We start from the raw sequence: 18,427 nt of genomic DNA, 5'->3' as shown, positions 1-18,427 counted from the left end.
GTAGAACTAAAGTATACTTACTAATGAATGTCTGTGAGTGAAAGCAGCTGGGGAAGGAAGTGTGTTGGTTTCTCTCCAGGATTGCCTTCCTTTGGAGAAAAACAGGACACCTGCTCTGCTTGACCATGACAATGCATGCTGGCAAATGCAGCCTTTTCAGCATTCCACAATGGTCTCCACACACTCATAAATTTCTACAAATTTCTATAAAATTCCACCACTTGTCACCAGTGTCTCCTCAGCTCTGTAAAAAAATAATTTTTTTTTACTACCAGCCAGCCACAAAAAAATAAGAAAGTTTAATACCACCCCCTTTTTCAGTTACATGGACATTGTAGTACATGTACAGAAATCTGGACATTTGCCAGATTTCCCACCTATTCTGCTCATGATCATATCTAGCCTGTTTAAAATCAGAGAACCATTAAACATAAGAAGTAACAACAAGAATGCAAATAACCTAGTTTAGGGGCTGGCCAGTTAGCTCAGTTGGTCAGAGCACTGTGTTATAACACCAAGGTCAAGTGTTCAGATCCTGCTACCAAGGGAAAAAAAAAAAAAAACAGATTTTGAAATGGTCAAAAAATGTGACTTTTTTTTTTTTTTTTTTTTTTTGGCAACTGGCTGGTATGGGGATCTGAACCTTTGACCTTGGTGTTATAATACCACATTCTAACCAGCTGAGCTAACCGGCCAGCCAGGGCAAAAAAAAAATGTGAATAGACATTTTACCAAAGAACATATATAAATGGCCAATATACGTATGAAAAGAAATGCAAATTGAAACTACAATGAGATACCACTGTCCACATCCACTACGAAGGCAATAATAAAAATGACAGACAATAACAAATGTTGGTGAGGATAGAACCCTTGTAAATCACTGGTGGGAAAGTAAAATGGTACAGCCTCTTTGATTAACAGTCGGGCAGTTTCTTTAAAAGTTAAACATAAATTTACCATAGAGACCTACAATTCTACTCCTAAGAATATACCCAAGAGAAATTAAAATGTATTTCCACCCAAAGACTTGTAGGTGAATATTCATAGCAGCATTATTAATAATAGCCAGAAATTGGAAACGACCCAAAGACCTATCAACTTGTGGAAAAATAAATAAAATGTGGCATATCCATATAATGACATATTATTTAACAATAAAAAAAGAACATAATACTGATACATGGTACCACATGGATGAACTTCAAAAACATTGTCAGTAAAAGAAGTTAGATACAATAAAGCACACATTGTATGAATCCATTTACACGAAGTGTCCAAAAAGGCAAGTCTATAGAGACAAATTAAGTTAGTAGTTGTCTGGGGCTGGGGGGCGAGAACAGGGAGTGACTGCAAATGGGCACAAGGGATCTTTTTAAGGTGATAGAAATGTCCTAAATTTGGATTGTGGTGATGGTAATGTAAATTTACTAAAAATCATTGAATTTTACTCTAAAAATAAATTGAATTATACCTCCACAAACTGTTAGTAATAATAATTAGTAATATTACTTATTGTTTGTAATGAGTAAAATAATCACGTTCTGTTCAGGTAGAAACCATTTTACTGCTGTAGCTTTCAAAATCAATGTGAGGGCTGGCTGGTTAGATCAGCTGGTTAGAGTACGGTGCTTATAATAACAAGGTCCAGGGTTTGATGCATGCACCAGCCAGCCACCAAAAAAAAAAAAAACTAGAAAAAAAATTTGGTAGGTTCTCAAATCTTTGCTTCTCCCAGAATTCTGGGGCTACTAGCATTTGGAACCAGGAAGTCTGACATTTTTCTCTTTCAATGCGTTAGTGTAATATAAAATCTCTTCTAAATTACCTGTCTCTCAAATCACAGGGCTAGCCAGTTACGTCAGTTGGTTAGAGCACAGACTTGTAACACAGAGGTCAAGGGTTCAGATCTGCATACTAGCCAGCTGCAAAAAAAAAAAAAAAAAAAAAAAAAAAAAATCACTGTGCTGTGTCATGGGGAATTCCTGCAACGTTCATATTTCCGTGAACGAAAGCCAAATTGAAATTCAGCTGAAAATGCTGCACTCACTTATGTCATACCTCATAAGATTACAACATTCGAGCATGCTACAGTTACTCTACTGAAGACATTGAATAAATAACCATGCAACATACTGCTGTTACAGAAAGCTACAAAATAATGTCTAACAAGTAGGTGTCTTCGTGTGCTTCAGCTTAATTAATATGAAGAAGAATCTTGTGATATTTCTAAATTGGATTCTCAAATCAAAATAAACCATACAGGAAAGATAAAATCTATAAATGACAGATAACATAATTTCTTACAAAATTAAAATAAAGGCCCTCAACAGAGAACTTATAAATTAATGCAAATACAACAAAGTTGCTTTTGTATTTATCAGGACTCTGTCAGTTACAACAGACAAAAATCCAACTTGAACTAGCTTAATCCCAAAAGACCATGTTAGATCATATATACAATACAGGGGAGGAGATGCACCTGGATGTATCTCCATCTTTGCTCTCACTGAGCATCAGCTCCATTGTCTCCAAAACAACATCTGTTTATGCACCTCCCCAACCCCAGTTCCAGACCAGACCCCCACAATTTCACCACAAAGAAAAAGGGTCTCTTCTCTGCAGGCTCCACTTAAAAACCTGAGGAAGGACTCTGACTGACCCATGGTCTGAGTGGACCATGCCACTCCTCTTACCAGAAGGGAGAAGAGGAGATAACTGCTGGGCACATAAATATACGAGATGACCACAACAGTATTAACTTCTAAATTTCTTCCTGGCCTCCGAAAATAGACCAGACCTTCTCTATGTACACAGTAGGTTCACCAATTCTAATTTCACCAATTGTTGAAATCCATAGCATAAGAATCACTGTGACTGCTATGTACCAGGTATTCTGCCAGGTGATCACATTTAAGATTCACAACAACCCTGAGAGGTAATTATTATCCCTATTTTAGAAGCAGCCATAATACCCTTCATTTCAGAGCCTTTAAAACATAAGAAAAGGACGAGTGGGTTTGATCAGTTGGCTAGAGCACCGGTTTGTAACGCCAAAGTTCAGGGTTCATATCCTCCTACCAGCCAGTGCCAAAAAAAAAAGAATAATTAAAAAAAAAAAAATCCCGGCAGAAAACGAGTTCATTGTTCCTGCTTATGCCTGTCTTCCTCCTTTCTTCCTTTGTTTCCTTTTAAATAACTAAGTCTTTTAAGACCTTGCGACTATACTTCCTGCAATTCTCTCATTTAATATTGAAACAAGGACATTTTTAGTAAGTTTCTCAACACATGCTTTACAAATATTTTGGAGAATAAAAACATGACAGTGCACTAAGGGTTTGACCTACATTTGCTCCTCTACAGATGGGTCTGTGCAACATTTTTAAGATTATAAATGCTTAACCACCCTCCAGTGTCTTTTCTATTATTTTTTACTATCATTACAGGTTGTACTAATTTTCTTTCCCTCCCTTTTCTTTCTAAACCCTAGGAAAAGGACCAGCCCGTGGCTCACTTGGGAGAGCATGCTGCTGACAACACCAAGGGTTAAGATCCCCTTACAGGTCATCTTTAAAAAAAACAAAAACAACAACAAAAAAAAACCCTAAGAAAGTTTTTTTCTCTGCATCTCTACTAAAACCCAGAAGATTTTTACCTGCTGCCTTATTCACACAACTTAATTCAACAAATCTTTGTTGGACCCCTACTAGTTACTCTCTGCTAGAGCTGAGGATAGCACTGTGAACGAAACAGACATGGTCTATGGCCTGTCCTGATGTGACATAACTCCAGGGGGTGCCATTCGCAGAGAATACAATGCTCTTGACATGGAGCTTACAGACTAATGGAAGCATGTTATAAATTATAGCATAACCTACAAATACACTGTTACCATTATTACAAATTTGGGATCTGAAGCTATCTCCAGGTAGACAGTGTCAGAATTGAAGTGAATTAGACCCCCAGCTGGTGTTTGTTGCTCAAGGACTACTTGCTTAGTATAGTGGATTGAATTATGTCCCCCCCAAACTCAAAGAAGCTTGAATTGTGTCCCCCAAGTTTTATGTATTAGAAACTTGGCCCCCACTGTGACTGTTAAGAGGGGGGGTAAATCCTTTTATGGTAATTGAAAGGTGGAGCCTTGAAGGGGTGATTAGATTGTAGGACCTTGCCGCAGTGAATGGATCAAAAATGGTCAGAGGCATCGTTCTGAGGGCTTTAAAAGAAGAGAGAGGAGAATCTCTCCTGCTATCCCTCTGCTCCGCCATTTGATACCCTGTGTAACTGAAGTCACCACCAAGACCCTCACCAGATGTGTTCCCTGGACTTTGGACTTCCAAGCCTCAAATTGTAAGCAATAAATTTCATTTTCTTACTAAGTACTCAGTTCTGTGTATTCTGTTATAAGCAACAGAAATGGACTAATGCACTTACTGTGTGGGGAAACCCCTCCCACATTTGGTCACAGAAGCATGTTGTGAGAGATAAGAGTTTGTTTTTCCTCTATCTTCAGAGAGGTGTTGCAAGTATTCTTTACCAGTTCATAACTTGACTTTTTACTCTGTCTTTTTTTTTACTCTCATTATTTCAGGAGTGGACAAAGTTTTCCAGATGCTATATGATGTGTGATATCACCTTTCTGACAGTTAATGGAATGTGTCCTTTTGTATACTTGGATTTTTGGAACTTTGAGATAGTAGGATTAGTGTTTAAATTTGTGCATTTTCAGAGTGTGAAGCTACACAAATAGCTAAGTGACTATGCCACTTGTCGGGTTACAGCAATTCATAACTAAAGCCAAAACGTTTCATTATTTTAGTTATCTAAGTTTTCCATTTGTATTGTCTGGGCTAGGGGTTAGGGCCCACAAACCATTCAAGCCCATTGTACAGACTGGGTCACAAACCCCTCACACACAGGTCCACACTAGGTAGTTGGGAAAGATCCCGGGAGCCATTGGCAGATGACATGAGCTCAGTCCTCAGAAGTAGCAGCAGCAGCTTACAGCAGATCCAGCAGCAGTGGTGGCAGTGTTCTCAGGGGGAGGGGCCTTGGGGGCAGTGGCAGCGACAGCTCCCAGTAGCAGTATCCTGGGGGAAGGGGGCACCATAGATCAGAGCCACTCATCCTCTATACTTAAGTCATAACCCAGGACACCTGGGTGCACATGCGCAATTTCATTAGACAATAACCGAAGAACACCTGGGCGCGCGTGCATATTTATATCAAATGCTCAGCAAAATTCTGAACATCTGAGGAGTCCTGACCATTTTCCTAATACAGAGATTAACAAGTTTGTTCTCAGTCCATCTACCATATTCTTTCTGGCTATATTCATGTATATCGGCTATTGTCTCTGTAACTTAATTATCATGGACTAAACTGTTATTTTGAAATCCTGAAGTTTTCATTATCCACATTCAGGAACCCAAAGTGCTATTCGCTGTCTTTATTTTTTGCAGTAATTTTTTTTTAATTTGAAAACATTTTTACTTTTTAAAATTTTATCTTAAACTGTTATTTTTAAGGACATTAAGAATGATGCTTTGACTGAAAAAAAGGAAATTAAATCTATAAATATGGCTGGATTTGCTGTTTTCCTTATATTTGTCCAGTTTCAGTGCCAAATAATCAAACATGATCTTTTTTTTTTTCTTTAACTGTGAATGCTTGGCAACAACCTCATTTCAAACTGAAATACTCAGAGTATTAAATAACTTTTTTGATTTATCCTGGAACAACTGCATTAAGATTTGCACTCATGTTGAAAAGCAATGCTGGATAAAACTGCTTGTAACTTGGTATGAATCAACACAAGGGTCTAAACTGTCTAGCTGTCATTGTATTTGTCTCTGCTAAATACTGGCAGAAAAACAATCCAGTTTCACTTTAAAATGGCCTCAATAAAACAGTAAAAAATATATATTAATTTTATTACACTTCCATCCAGGAGGACACATCTTCTTAACATTTTTGATGACTTAGTAAATATACATAAAGCACTCCTAATTGCATACTAAAGTATTGTGATGGTCTCCAGGAAAAAGCACATGTGCAAACTGGTAAGTTAAACTAGCAGCTTTTTAAAAAAAATTGTGGCTGTCTTAGTCAGCTGGGGCTGCTATGACAAAAGCCCACAGACCGGGTGGCTTAAACAACAGACATTTATTTCTCACAGTTGCGTGGGCTGGTTTGTCTGAGATGAGGGTGCCTGTACGATCCAGTTATGGTGAGGGCCCTCTTCTTGCTTGGAGCCCTTCTCCCTGTGTCCTGCCTTCTCACTGCGTCCTGTTAAAAGAAAAACTTTAGACAAATTAAAGTTAACAGAGTTTAATTAAGCAAAGAATGATTCACAAATCGCACAACTGTCAGAACCAGAACAGGTTTAGAGCGACTCTGCGGCTACCATGTAGGCTAAGATTTACAGACAAAAAGTTAAGTGGCCTACAGAAAACCGAAGTGAGGCACAGAAACAGCTGGATTGGTTACAGCTGGGCGTTTGCCTTATTTGAACATGATTTCAACAGCTGGCTGCCTGTTTGGCCGAGACTCAGCTACTTGTTAGGGAAGTGGGTTACAATCTGTTTACATATCAAGTTAGGTTACAGTTTACTATGTCTGAAGAAACCTTTAGCCCAAACTTAACAGTCATCATGTGGTGAGGGTGGGGCAGAAAGGAATCTCACTGGTATCTTCCTACAAAGGCACTAATCCCATCATGAGGACCCCACCCTCACTGTAACCCTGTAACCAACTCAAACCAGATCTATTGTTTAACCACCACTTAGGTTTCTTACAGATGGAGCCCAGCCGAAGTTTGCAAGTCATGCAGCCCCGGCATGCACAGTAGAAAAAGCCTCGACCTCCAAATAATACCCAGAACAAATGCTCCTCTCCACAGAACCGAGAAGGCCAGAACATGACCTGAACCCGAAGCATCGGAGCCTCAGAAGTGTGAGGTTCATTGCCCATGCAGTCCTGGGACAGAAACTCACCATTCCATACCTTACTATAAATGGCCAAACTTAAAGCCCACCCAATCGAAACCTGCCCCCCCAGTACTTCAGCATACCAACTCATAAAAGTTTGACCTAACTCCAGACAAGGAAGGCAAATTTGAGCTTGCCTCCTGTCTGCTGGCTGGTTGGCCATGCAATAAAGCTTTCTTCTCAGAAAATCCAGTGTCACGGAGTTTGCCTTTTTGTGCACATCAGGCAGGGAGCCCATTGCTCCGTAGCATCACAACCTCATCTAAACCTAATTACTTCCCAAAGGCTCTAACTCCTGATACCATCATGCTGGGAGCTAGGGCTTCAACACATAAATTTCGGGGGAACACAAACTTTCAGCCCATAACATTGGCAAAATATAAAAGTTAACATTTTAACCATTTTAAGTGCACAATTCAGTGGCATTAAGTACCTTTACAATGTTATGCAATCATCACCACCATATACCTCCAGAACTTTTTCATCATCCCAAACAGAAACTCCATGCCCATTAAACAATAACTTTATTCCCTCACCCACACACCCTCAACCACTGGTACCTCTATTCTACTTTCTGTCTCTATTAATATGTCAACCTTGATATTTCACATAAGTGAAATTATACAACATTTGTCCTTTTGTGTCTGGCTCATTTCACTTAGCATAATATTTTCCAGATTCATTCATGTTGTAGCATGTATCTAAATCTCATTCCTTTTTATGTTAGGATAAAATATTCCATTGAATATATATACCACATTTTGTTTATCCATTCATCTGTTGAGCACTTGGACTGTTTCCACCTTTTGGCTATTGTGGATAATGCTGCTATGACCATTGGTGTCTAGTATCTACTTGATTCCCTGCTTTCAATCATCTGGGGTATGATGGAGTTTGGATGTATTGTCCTCCCAGAACTCATGTGGAAATTTGATCCCCCATGTGGCAATGTTGGAAGCTGTTTGAGTCATGGGGGCAGATCCCTCATGAATGGATTAATGCTCTCCCTGGGTGAGGGGTGGGGGTGCAGGGGTGGTGAGTGAGTTCTCACTCTATTAGTTCCCAGGAGAGCTGGTTGTTTAAAACCACCCTGGCACCTCCCCTCTCTCTCTCTCTTGCTTCCTCTAGCCATGTGATCTGTTTGTACCCTGCTGGCTGCCTGCTGCCTTCTACCATGAGTAGAAGCAGCCTGAATACTGCACCAGATACAGCTGTCCCAGAATCGTGAGCCAAATAAACCTCTTTTCTTTATAAATTACCCAGTCTCAGGTATTCTGTTACAGCAACACAAAAATGGACTAATACAGGGTATATACCTAGAAGTGGAATTGCTGGATCATGTTGTAACACTATATTTAACTTTATGAGAAACCACCAAACTGTTTTCTGCAGCAGCTGCACCATTTTATATTCTCACAGCAATGGAACAAGGGTTTCATTTCTCCACATCCTCACCAACACTTGTTATTTTTTGGTTTATTGATAATAACCATCCTAATTGGTGTGAGTTTATTGTGGTTTGATTTATATTTCCCTAGTGACTGATGATGTTGAGCATCCTTTCATATGCTTATTGTCTATCTGTGTATCTTCTCTGGAGAAATGCCTATTCGAGCACTTTGCCTATTTTTATTATTTTATAGATGTATAGAAAGAGATTTATTATGAGGAATTGGCTCACAGGCTTATGGAGGCTGAGAAGTCCCACAATCTGCCACCTGCAAGCTGAAAGCCCAGGAAAGCTGGAGGTGTAGTCCCAATACAAGCACAAAGTCCTGAGAATTAGGAAAGCCAATGGTGGAAGTCCCAGTCCAACTCTGAAGACTCGAGAACCAGGGAACTGATGGTGTAAATCCCATCCAATTCTGAAGGCCCAAGAACCAGTAACATAGATGTCCAAGGGCAGAAGACTGATGCCCCAGCTCAAGGGAGCCTGATGTCCATTTTTGAAATATGTTGTCTTTTTGTTGCTGAGTTGTAGGAGTTCTTTACATATTCTAGATATCAATCACTTATCATATATATGATTTGCAACTTTTTTTCTCCCATTCCGTGGGTTGTCTTTTCACTCTCTTGATAGTGTCCTTTAATGTAAAAAAGTTGTTAATTTCAATGAAGTCCAATTTATCAATTTATTTTTTCTTTTATTGCTTATGTCTTCAGTGTCATATCTGAGAAATCATTGCCATTTTCAATGTCATAAAGATTTTCCATTATGTTTTCTTCCAAGAATTTTATAGTTTTAGCTCTTAAGTTTAGATCTTTGGTCCATTTTTAGTGAATTTTTATGTATGGCAGATGTTAAAGGTCCAAGTACATTCTTTTGCATATGGATGAAGAGTTTTCCCACAACTATTTGTTGTTGAAAAGACTGTTCTTTCCCCATTGAATGGTCTTAGCACCTGTGATATTATGATATCTGTCTATCTATACATGAGAAGTTTTCATCTACAATTCATTCACAATTCCTAGCTCATAACTACTATAACCCTTGTTCTTTTGTTATAATGTTGGGATGATTTAGGCCTCAGAAGCAGGCCTCAGAAAAGAGTCTATCTCTCTGACCTTCTCCTGCCCTCCTTTTATCTGCTCTTTTTTCTCCCTAAAGCAGGAAATTCTTTGACCTACCTTATCTGACTGTAGGTGATAAGACCCCCATTCCAGAAGGGATCCTACCTTATACCTGGGAGGAAGGAATGTACACAGAGAGGCTAAGAAGAATTTGAACAAACAGGTCTTGCTGGATTTGCCCACTCAGTCTATTAGTATTAGATCATACCCTTTTTGTCCAGCCACATTTCTACACATTTGTCCATCCATCAATCTCGCCTACATAATAAAGCTTCCAATAAAATCCAAAAGGACAAAGGTTCAGGGAGCTGAACACATGTAGGTTCCTGGAGAGTGGCACACTGGGGAGGGCATGAGAGCTCTGCCCCTTCCCCTGTACCTCAGCCTATGCATCTCTTCATCTGTATCCTTTGCAATATCCTTTATAATAAACCAGTAAATGTGAATAAGTGTTTTCCTGAGTTCTGTCAGCCACTCTAGCAAGTTAATCACACCCAAGGAGTGGGTTGTGGAAACCCCAGTTTATAGCCAGTAGGTCAGAAACACAGGTAAAACAGCCTGGGGCTTGTGATTGGCACCTGAAAAGGGAGGGGGGCAGTCTTGGGTACCAAGCCCTCCACCTACAGAATCTGACATTATCTCCATGTAGTTAGTATTGGAATTGAATTGGAGGATACCCAGCTGGTATCCACTGGAGAACTGATTGCTTGCACCCCCCCACACATCTGGTGTCAGAAGTGTATTATGAGAGTATACTGGGAGAAACAGTTTGAGGTTTTTCTACTTAGTACCCTTCTCAAAAATCAATTGACCATATACATATGGGAGGGTTTATTTCTGGGCTCTCTCTTCTATTTAGTTGATCTATATGTATGTCCTTATGCCAGTACCACACTGTTTTGATTACTGTAGCTTTATAGAAGTTTTGAAATCAGAAAGTGTGAATCCTCCAACTTTGTTCTTCTTTTTCAAGATTGTTTTGGCTATTCAGGATTCCTTCAGATTTCAGATGAATTTTAGAATGTATTTTTCTATTTCTGCAAAAAAAAAAAATTTGGATTTTGACAAAGATTGAATTGAATCTATAGATCACTTCTGGTAGTAATGTCATTTTAATAATATTGTCTTCCAATCCATGAACATAGGGCGTATTTCCATTTATTTATGGCTTCTTTAATTTCTTTCAGCAATGTTTGTAGTTTTCAGTGTATAAGTCTTTTATCTCCTTGGTTAAATTCATTCCTAAGTATTTTATTCTTTCAATGCTATTGTAAATGGAATTTTTTTCCTTAATTTTCTTTTTCATATTGTTTATTGCTAATGAACATAAATGCAACTGATTTTTTGTATTAATTTTATATCCTGCAACTTTGCTTAATTCATTTTATAGCTCTAAAAGTTGTGTATGTAGGTGTGTGTGAGTGTGTGTGTGTGTGTGTGTAATCTTTAACAGTTTTCTTAAGGGAACAATTTTATTTGAAAAAATGACTGAAAAACTATGGTTATTCAGATACAGTATTTGACAGCCATTTTTTGATAAATGGATGAAATAAAGCTGTCATTTCAAGGAAAACACCTTACAGTATTTTTTTGCCCTGAAAAAAAGAATTCAAGCTTTCAGGCAAAACTAACATTTATTTATTTACTGTTGGCAGCTGGCTGGTATGGGGATCCAAACCTTTGACCTTGGTTTTATCAGCACCACAAAATTAATATTTTAAAATTTGTATCTGCCATCCTGAACTTGACCATTTTTCCAAAATGTAAAGACTTTTCTGGGGATATCAATGGTGATGTTAATAACTATGACTTTCTGATATTGTACAATGAAACTTAGTAGAAGACTTTCAAAACTCAGTGAACCAATAATTACCAAATGTCTGTTATGAAATCATGTATGCATAAAAAAGGAAAAAAAAAAAAAACCTAGTCAAAGTCCAGGATAGACTCAGGGACTGCAATGTAATATCAATGTTGCTTAAGATTCCACATCGCAACTAACCTTCAAGAAATTACCACTTGTCACCGTGTGGTGTCATATCAAAAATAAATGTCCACAATTATCTGCATAGTTCATAAAAATACTCCTTACTTCAACTAAATAACTGTGTCAGGCTAGATTTTATTCAAACACTTCAACCAAAACAATATATCACAACAAATTGAAAAATTGAATGCAAAAGCAGATATGAGAATCCAATTGTCTTCTATTAAGCTAGATATTAAAGAGATTTGCAAAAATGTAAAACAATGTTACTCTCCCCATAAATGTTTTTTGTTTTGAGAAACAGTTATTTTTATATAAAATATGTTATATTACTATGTAATGTGATTATTATTGTTGTAAATGAGTAGATGGTTTAAATAAATTTATCAGTGTTAATTTCCAGTAATATAAGTATCAGTAGATACAACCTACATAAACAAAAGTTTTTTGAGGTCCTTAATAATTTTAAGTAGTATAAAATTGTCCTGAGAACAAAAAAGTTTAAAAACTGTGGGATTAATGTATGATTAATTGGTTTGATATTATTTAACTTCTTTGTAAACTCAAGTTTATTAAGGTATAATTTACATACAGTAAAACTTACCCTTTTGAGGTATATTCTGTAAATTTTGACAAATGCCTAGCCATAAACCACCACAGTTCATCACTGTCACTTCTCCCCCAGGGTGACAGAGACACAAAGGATTACTCAAAGCCCATTTCTTCTGAGCAGTGAGAAGCCCTGAAGTGGTTAATTTTCCACAAGCCCTCAGGAGAGAGGCATTCGGAAAATTAACACTGAACTGGGGTCTTCTCTCAGTGTTTATTCTCCAGGCCAGAAAGTTACAGAAAAAGAACATCAGTGGTCACAAAAGAACAGTAAGATAATTGTCATGGCAACAATCATTAGGTTTGGCTGCACCAAGGACATCTGCCTTTAGAGCCAGCAATTTTGTTGTGTTACAATTCTTTATCTACAACAGAGACTTTAGCCCAGGGAAAGTTACTTGTCTTTCACAAGCTTAACATTTCTATGTGTAATTTTAAAAAGTTAGACTATGCCTGAAACTACAGGGCCTTGGAAGCTAGGCCCTGTGAAATACGTTTGCTTTATTAATGTTAGTATACTCCACGCATCACCCCAAAAAGTTTCTCTGTGTCCCTTTATTGTCAATCCCTCCCCCACCCAATCCCTGGCATCCATTGATTTTGATAGTTTTGCCTTTTCAAAGTGTCATGTGAAATAAAATTATACAATACCTGGCTTTCTTAGTTTGGCTTCTTTTACTTAATACAGTGTCTGGAGGATGGGAAGTCCAAGATCAAGGCAGAGTCAGTGTCTGGTGAGGGCCTATATCCTAGTTCATATATTGTGCTTTCTAGCTGTGTCCTCACATGGTGGGAGGTTCAAACAGCCTCACTGGTCCTATTTTGTAAGGGCACTAATCTCATTCACAAGGGCTGTGCCCTCAAGAACTAATCAGCTAAAAGAAGTCATTAAGATGATGGAATAGATGATCCCCAGCATCACTTCCCCTACAACATATTAACTTACAACTGTTAAAACACAAAAACTACCATCCTCAGATGACTAGAGCTTGGAGGAAGAGGAGGAGAGACTCGCAAATTTCATGAAGGCATGAAAGGCCACAGTAGGAAGAAGGAGGGACCACTCCAGCCATTCCAAGCCCCAGCTGTTTCCGGGGCTGATGTAGTACAAGGCAAGGAGCAGCTGCAGTATATGCAGCAGCTGCCAGGAGACAGCAGAGCCATAGCAGTGCCCTTTGTGTGAAGCTACTTGGAGTCTGCAGGGGAGAAGGGTGCTTCAGAGTGCACTATTCCATCTACCAGTCTAGCAAAGCCACTAGCAATTTCCCCCTGTACCTGCCTAAGAGCAAGGGGCCACAGCTGACAGGAGGAAGGAACCACCCGGAGAGTGGTGAGTCTTTGCTGGGGACCTGTGCACAGGCTGCCCCACAGGAAACATTTGGAGGGCCAGGGGAGAGACTGACATATGAGGGGAGTATTGGGACTCAGCATAAACAGCTGATCTGCCAGGATCAGCACAGGAAATTGGAATAAATGCCTACATCAAAAATGAAGAGAGATTTTGAGTAAACAACCTAATGTTATACCTTGAGGGAGGAACTAGAAAAAACAAGAACAAAGCAAACACCAAATCAGTAGGAGAGTAATAACAAAGATCAGAGAAAAAATAAATGAATTATAAATTTTTTAAAAATAGATTGATGAAACAAAGAATTGGTTTCTCAAAACATAAACAAAATGGATAAACCTTTAGCTAAACTAAGAAATGAAGGAAAAAAAGAGAGAAGACTCATAAAATCAGAAATGAAAAAGGAGACATTACAACTGATACTGCAGAAATACAAAGGATCATAAGAAACGGCTATGAACAACTGTATGCTAACAACGGGAAAAACCTACAAGAAGTGGAGAAATTACTGGACACTAAAAAATCACTAAATTTTATACTATTAAGTAACACATTTTATCTCAATTTGTATATACGTGGTACACATACATACATACATATCCATACACATACATATACACATGTGTGTGTGTGTGTGTATCCTATAGTACTTCTGCTTCCAGGAAGATGAAGTCGATATACTTATCTCTGTTCATCCCCTGAATACAACTGAAGCATTATATATAAGACAAACAGAAGAAGACTCTCAAAGGGGAGAGAGGAAGATAGGCTGTCTATGTAACTTGGGATCCCAGGAATAACACAGTAGGTGAGTTTCCTGGGTTTCGTTTTTGCCTCATATATCCCAGACTTGGAACTAAAAAAGCCACCTATCAATAAATAGGTGCAAACCAAAAAAAAAAAAAAAAAACCTTAGAAAAGCCTGTGCTCTCTAGCCAAAGAAACATGAAAGGCATAGCCCAGCAAGAAAGAAAACTTTTAGCCAATAACCACTTGCGCCAGCCAAACACCACAGAAAAAACTGTGGTACGCGCACACATGCACATAATAGCAAGGTACCAGTGTGGAGCCTAGACTTCCACCTTCTTTAGGTTGTACAAAGGCCTTCCACTCCACACTGCCAGACGTCAGTGGAGACCACGTGAGGAACCTACACTTCCACCCCTATGTGGCAATAATAAGCAATACAACAGGGGATATCACTTCAGACCCTGAAGGATAATAAAGAAATACTAGAAGCAACTCTGAACACATAAATTTGACAGCTTAGATGAAATGGACCTACTCCTGGAAAACCATAAATTACTAAAACTCATTCAATATGAAATAGATAATTTGAATAGCTCTATAATGAATAAGAAAATTAAATTCATAATTTACAAACTTCCCCCACCCCCAAAGTTTCCAGTCCTAGATGGTTGTATGTGAGAATTTTACCAAACATTTAAAGAATAACTAACACCCATTTTATATAATCTTTTCCAGAAAATTAAAGAGAAGGAGGCATATTCCAATTAATTTTATGAAGCTAATATTACCCTGATACCAGAAACAAACAAAGGCAGTATTAAAAAAAAAAAAAAATTACAGGGGCTGGCTAGTAAGCTCAGTTGGTTAGAGTGTGGTGCTGATAACACCAAGGTCCAGGGTTTGATCCCTGTTCTGGCCAGCTGCCAAAAAAAAAAAAAGAAAAGAAAAGAAAAAATTACAGATCAATACCCCTCATAAGTATATGCAAATATCTTTAATAAAATATTAACCATAGAATTCAACAATGTATAGTCTACAACCATACCACCCTGAATGTGCCCGATCTTGTCTGATCTTGGAAGCTAAGCAGGGTTAGGTCTGGTTAATACTTGGATGGGAGACTGCCTTGGCATACTGGATGATGTCGGCTTTTAAAGTAAATAAAATGAATTTAAAAAATTTTTTTAAATGTATAAAAATAATTATATATCTCGACCAAATAGAATTTATTCCAGGGATGCTAGGATGGTTCAATATTTGAAAATCGATGCAACCCACCCTATTAAAAAGCCAAAGATGAAAAATCACATGATCATATCAACATGCAGAAAAAGCATTTGACAAAATTCAACACTAATTCATGATTAAACTCTCAGAAAATTTGGAATAGAAGGGAACTTTCCTAACTTGAAGAAATACATTGACAAAACACCTATAGCTAACACCATATTTAATGGTGAAAGAATAAATGCTTTCTCCCTAAAATTGCAAATAAGGCAAGGATGTCCATTCTTACTCAACATAGAATTGGAAGTTCTAGTCAGTACAATAAAACAAGTGAAGGGAATAAAAGGCATACATATGAAAAAGGAAAAAATAAATTTGTCTCTAATTGTGAACGACAGGATTTTCTACGAAGAAAGTCCTCAGGAATCAAATACAAACAAAACAAAACAAAAAAACCTCCTAGAACTAATAAGTGGGTTTGGTAAGATTCCAGGATATAAGATAAGTAAACAAAAATCTATCATATTTCTATATACTATCAACGCACATGTGGGCACCAAAATGAAAAATGCAATACCATTTAAAATTTCTCAAAATAAAAATGAAACACTTAGGTACAAGCCTAACAAAATACGTATAGGAATCGTATGCAGAAAACTATAAAACACCGAGAAAGAAATCAAAGATCTAAATAAATGGAAAAACAATTTGTGGATTGGAAGATTTAACATAGTAAAGATGTCAATTCTTCCCAAGTTGATATATAGGTTTAACCCATTTACTATCAAATTCTCAATAAAATTTTCTGTAGATACAGACGAGATTACTCTAATATCTATACAGAAAAGCAAAAGAATTAGAACAGGTAAAAAAAAAAAATTTTTTTTAAATTTTTTTTTTTGTCGGTGGCTGGTAGAGGGATCCAAACCATCGACTTTGGTGTTGTCAGCAGCACACACTACCAACTTAGCTAACCAGCCAGCCCCCAGTAAGACATTTTTCTAAAAAGACTAACACAATGAGAGGAATCAATCTACCCAATTTTAAGATTTATTATATAGCTTCAGTAATCAAAACTGTGTGGTAGTGGCAGATGTATGGACACATATATCAATAGAACAGAACAGAAAACCCAGAAACTGACCCATACAAATACTGACTTTCGACAAAGATGCAAAAGCAGTAATGGAGAAAAGGTAGCCTTTTCAACAAATGATTCTGAAGCAAATTGAATATTCATAGGGAAAAAAGAACCTTGATCTAAACCTCAAACCTTATACAAAAATTAACTTAAATGGGTTCTCAGACTTAAAGATAGAATGGGAAACTATAAAACTTTTACAAAAAAAACTTGAAGTACATCTTTTTGAGTTCTAAGGCTAGACAAAGACCAAAAGCCTGATCCATAAAAAGAAAACTTGATCAATTGGACTTATCAAAATTAAAAACTTTTGCTTTGCAAAAGGCTGTTAAGAGGATGAAAAGACAAGTTACAAACTGAGAAAATATATTTGGAAATCACATATTTGACAAAGGACTAATATCTAGAATATAAAAAGAAATCTCAAAACTCAACAGTAAAAGAAGAAACAATTCTCCAGGGTTCAATTTCTGTACCAGCCAGCCAAACACACACACACAAAACACAAACAAACAAAAAGAAGAAACAATTCAATTAGAAAATGGGCAAAAGAATGAACAAACATTTCACCAAGGTGTATATACAGATGGCAAAATAAGCACATGAAAAAATGTTCAATATCACTGGCCATTAAGGAAGTGCAAATCATAACAATGAGATATCACTACACACATATCCGAATGCCTAAAATGAAAAATAATGACAACACACCAAACGCTGGCTAGGATGCAGAAAAACTGATCACTCATATATTGCTGGTGGTAATGTAAAATAGTACAGTCACTCCGGAAAATACTTCAGCAGTTTTAAGAAAAAACGAACATGTAATTACCATACGACCCAGCAATTGCATTCCTGGGCATTTAGCCCAGAGAAATGAAAACTTTTGTTCACACAAAAACTTGTATGTGAATTTTCATAGCAGTTTTATTTGAAATAGACAAACTTGAAGCAACCCAGATGTTCTTCTGTTGGTGGATGTTTAAACAAACCGAGATACCATACCACAGCAATAAAAAGGAATGAATTATCAATACGCATAACGTAAATCTCTAGAAAATTAGGCTGAGCGAAAAAAAAGTTAATCCCAAAAGTTTACATACTGTATGCCTCCATCTATATAAAGCTCTTGAAATGACAAGATCCTAGAAATGGAGATGAGAAGTTACCAGGGGTAAAGGAGAGGGTGGGGACTGGAGTGAAGTGGGTGTGGCTACAAAACAGCAACACGAAGGATCTTTGTGAGGATGAAAATGCTATGCCTTGACTGTATTACTGTCAATATCCTGGTTTTGATACCATTCTATAGTTTTGCAAAAGTTATTATTGGAGGAAACTGGGTAAAAGATACACAGGATCTCTGTTTTTTAATGATTACATATCAATTTACAATTATTTCAAAGAGAAAATTTTAATTAATTTATTTATTTATTTTTAGTCTGGTCTGTAGGAATTTAGTCCAAAACAATAGCATCCTATAATTTTCACTTAACAGAACTTAAAACTTTTCTACAGATTTCTTTACATTTTCTTCTTAGTTTACCCCATAGCAAGTACATTTTTGAATGGCTTTCGATTACTTTCTAAATGTATCTTCATTTTATCCTCCCTCTTTATCCGGGAAATGCATTCGTTTTGTTGGCTGTTCTCTTCAAGTGAATCTAATTTTAAAAATTTTTTAAAAAAATGCCTTCTCAGGTGGACCAATTGTCCTCTGTATATCTGGTTAGTTTTAAGCACACATTTGGGTCAAACCCCTTACTCCACCACCACTACCAACTAACATTTACTGAGCATTTGCTATG

General features: G+C 37.3%; 1 pseudogene; it reads left to right on the top strand.

The window, feature by feature from the left end:
• Positions 1–15,285: 15,285 nt before the first annotated feature.
• On the top strand, positions 15,286–15,404 carry LOC134364855 (5S ribosomal RNA; annotated as a pseudogene).
• Positions 15,405–18,427: the final 3,023 nt, after the last annotated feature.

Source organism: Cynocephalus volans, chromosome 1, assembly GCF_027409185.1.
Source record: "Cynocephalus volans isolate mCynVol1 chromosome 1, mCynVol1.pri, whole genome shotgun sequence".
NCBI classification, from domain to species: Eukaryota; Metazoa; Chordata; class Mammalia; order Dermoptera; family Cynocephalidae; genus Cynocephalus; species Cynocephalus volans.
Note: the sequence above shows the minus strand (reverse complement) of the source record. Positions and strands in the feature narration are given on the sequence as shown.